A 3,642-nucleotide genomic window follows, 5' to 3' on the forward strand; every position below is an offset into this window, starting at 1 on the left:
GTGGAGTGTGAGTGGAGTGTGTGCAGTGAGTGTGCAGTGTGTGTGCAGTGAGTGAGTGCAGTGAGTGCAGTGTGTGTGCAGCATGTGCAGTGTGTGCAGTGTGTGCAGTGTGTGTGCAGTGTGAGTGCAGCACGGCATGTGTGCCTTTGGGAGCTGCAAGCCCCCCCGAAGCCCCACGGCCCCTCACAGGGTGTCTGTAGCCCTGGGGGCTCTGGGTCCAGCCCAGCAGTCTCAGGGAGCTTCAGGGGAGCTGCAAGTCAGGACAGAGGTGTTGGGTGCTGTACCCTGGGGTGCCCTGAGGCAGAGGTGGGGGGGGGCTGGGGGGAACAGGGACCCTGTGATCACTGTGTGGGCATCACAGTGTGTCCTGGGGCTGGGAACACAGGGAGGGGATGGGGTCCCCCACTGCCATCCTGCTCGCACTTACCTGCTTCTCATTTGTGCAGCTCCACACCTGCAAGGAGAGGAGAGAAGGGGGCTGAGCACCCAGAGCACCTTCCTGGGGCACAGACCCCCCAAGGGACCCAGCATCCCATCAGGATCCCTGTCTGCCCTGCCCGCGGGCCGAGGGAGGAATGGGGGGGAGCCCGAGCTGGGGGGGGGGGGAGCTGGAAGGAGCTGGGGCAATGGGAATGGGTGAGATGGGCCCTGGGGGGGATGAGTGAGAGAGGCTGGGGGGGCTGGGGATAAGATGGGGGAAGCAGGAGGAGAGAAGAGGTGAGGCAATGGTGGGGGGACAAGGATGAGATGCAGAGATGGAGCCCCATGGTTCAGCCCCGACCCCATCAGAAAGCAAAGGACGCAAAAACTCCCCAGGGAGCAGCAAACTCCGACCTGGGAGCACAGATGAGCCAAAACCAGCAAAACACCAGAGCAGCAGTGACCCAGCAGCAGGGCGGCAGCACCGGACCCTGCGGGATGGGGCCAAGGGCTGGACCCCCACCCCAATCTGCCTCAGCCTGGTCAGGGGCACAGATGTCCCTGAGTGGGGAAGGGGGGACCATTACAGATCAGGCTGGGAGGATATCAGCACCAACCACCCCATATTCCCCATCCTCCAGGGACTGGCCTCAGAAATCCCAAGCCTTTCCCACCAGTGTTTGGGAATCCTGCCTGGAAACGGGCCACACTGAGCTGGGGGCGGGGGCACTGCTAAACTCCGGCTCCCGAAGGACATCTTCCTGCAGCCACTGTCATGCTGGCAGCAATTTTTGGGTTTAAGCCCTTAAGCTGCAAACCTGCGCTGGCAACCATTAGGACCCAACACCTCAGGAGAGTTGTTCCCCCCCTCTCTCCCTGATGCATCAGCCCATGGTTTTCCTGTGGGGGCTGCTAGCCAGGGGGAGGGGACAGCTGTTGGTAAAGACGCCCAAAAAAGCAACAGAAACGACACTGAGCCCTGGTCAAAGTGAGTAAAAAACCTCACTTCCTCAGTACTGCAAAGCAGCAGAACATCAGTGAGGACAAGTGGCCGCAGGGGATGTGGAGGAAACAGCCCAGGGACAGCCCCCGCTTCCACTGGCACCCTGTTCTTTGCCTTTGGAAGCCCATCTGGGTGCCAGGGTTTGGTTCCCTGGGCTCAAGCTGCCTGGTATGGGCGGTAGGAGCATGGGTGGCTCCTGCCCCTGGCCCTGTGTGATTCGGGGCCAGTGACACTGGCGGGCGCCCGCACCCGCTTCTGAGTCCCCAGGAAAAGGTGCCAGTCCCGTCCCCAGCACCAACCCCAGGCACACCCTGGGGACACCCACTCCCTTTCTCAGCATCTTCCCTCAGCGCTTTGTCCCGAATTGGAAAAAAACGGCGTTACCTGCTGGGCCCAACTCGGCTTTTCCAGGAGTATTTAACTTTGCTGGTCCCTCCCGGGAACCAAACAAGCGGCTCAACCTCACCAATCTCGCAGCTTTGGCAGCCAAAGTTGCCTCTAGTCTTCTTATTTGTCACAGAACCGCCGTGCTAAGGCTCGGGAGAATCTTTATTTAGTGTTGCAGATGTCACCAAGGCACCGCAGATTGGAAATGAGTCCAAAGGATTAAGACGAGGTTATTAATTGGAGGCCTTCCCCTTTAAGAATGATTGACAGTTACTTTCTGGACAAGTAATTGCTCTAAATGTCCCCCCAGCACGGGTCCGGGGGGGCAGCGGCGGACAAAGCCCCGAACTGCCTTCCCCACTCAGATTGTCTCCCCACAAAGGCGTCCTGCTGGAGTTTGCCGTGTAATCCCCTCATTACGGGCGAGGAGAAAGAATTAGAAACAGGGGGAGCGGAGAAGAAAGGATGGAGGGGGAGGGGGCAGGATTTCCTTGGGCTGCGGAGGCTCTGCCCCAGGGATGGGGTCTGGGCCAGGCACCCCAAGCCTCGGTGGGATGGGGATGCTGCGGTGGTGGGTGTTATCCCCCCTGGATAGGGATGGCGAGCCTGAGGGTGGCCCTGTGACAGTGTGGGTGGCCCTGTGGCTCCCAGTGATGCTGCCTGCAGAGCCCTGCCCAGGTGGGGAGCAGAGATGGGAACAGGTGTGGGGACAGGAATGGGGACCAGGTATGGGGTCCAGTTGTGAGGACCCAGGGTGTGGACACGGTCTGGGGACCTGCTCTGAGGTGTGGCTGGGGGCCCCTGTGTGAGGACCAGCCACAGAGACCAGGCCGCCTGAACACCCTTGGAGACCTGGTATGAAGACCAGGCAGGGGGAACACTCATGGGGACCAGAGCGGGGGACCAGGAAGGCGGGCCAAGTGTGGGGAGCAGCCATGGGGATGAGTCATGGACATGGGACTGAGCACCGGGGCCAGGCATGGGAACACCCTGTGGGGACCAGCTGTGGGATCCAGCCAAGGGCACAATCCCTGGGGGCTGCCCATGGGCCCTAAGGGGCATGGGACAAAGGCAGCTGGGCTGAGGGGCAGACTACCATCCCTCTCCTCCCCACTCCCACTGCTGCCCCTGGGCCCTGAAGAATGATGGAGGCATCATGGTGGGGGTCCTGGGCTGTGCTGGGGGATTGCTTGGTGCTGCCCACAGCCCCTCTCCTGTGGGGTGGATTTTGCCCTTTTCTTTCTTTGCTCACTTTTACTTTCTCCCAAAACCATCTTCCTGCCACCTGCAGCCGCTGCCGCCCCCGGGCCTGTCTAGGCTTCCTCCCACTCCCTTCCCCTCCTTGCCACAGTTCCCCTTTCAGATGGCAAATGCCACTGCGGGGGTTTTGGACCCCAGCACCCTGTGCCAGGTGGCTGCTGGCCCCTGAGTGGATCTGTGCCATCCCCACCAGAGCTGCTGTTGGCAAGACCCCGCAGCCCCCTCTGTGTCCTGGTGTGGGCCCCAAGGCCATCCCATTGTCCCCCACTGGGGTTGTGCAGCTTCACCTGCCCTGTCTGACACCTCTTCAGGGTGACACAGGACAGTGTGATGTTGTCTTGGGGATGGCACGTCACCACCCTGGGGACAGTGTGCCACCACCCCAGGGACAGGCTGGCACTGCCCCGGGGATGGCAAGGCCACACACCAGGGATGGTGTGACGTACAGGCAGGCCATGCAGCCCCTGGGGATGGGAGGACACCCCCATGCCATGCAGAGATGCAAGAGAGTGCAGGGGAGAGCAGGGAGGTGCTGCCTGTGGGGGTACTGGGGACATCCCTGGGGCAGGGGG

General features: G+C 61.4%; 1 protein-coding gene across 1 annotated transcript in view; it reads right to left on the reverse strand.

Annotated features, from left to right (window-relative positions):
• The window catches only part of RAX2 (retina and anterior neural fold homeobox 2), a 9,308-nt gene extending 5,673 nt beyond the window's left edge, over nt 1-3,635 (reverse strand). The window contains exons 1-2 of the mRNA XM_008639199.2: nt 1,808-3,635; nt 428-454 (exon numbers count right to left, since the gene is read on the reverse strand). The gene's annotated coding sequence lies outside the window, so the exon portion shown is untranslated. The remainder of the gene's footprint in view (nt 1-427; nt 455-1,807) is intronic.
• Between the last annotated feature and the right edge of the window lie 7 nt (nt 3,636-3,642).

Source organism: Corvus brachyrhynchos, unplaced genomic scaffold, assembly GCF_000691975.1.
Source record: "Corvus brachyrhynchos isolate BGI_N302 unplaced genomic scaffold, ASM69197v1 scaffold130, whole genome shotgun sequence".
NCBI classification, from domain to species: domain Eukaryota; kingdom Metazoa; phylum Chordata; class Aves; order Passeriformes; family Corvidae; genus Corvus; species Corvus brachyrhynchos.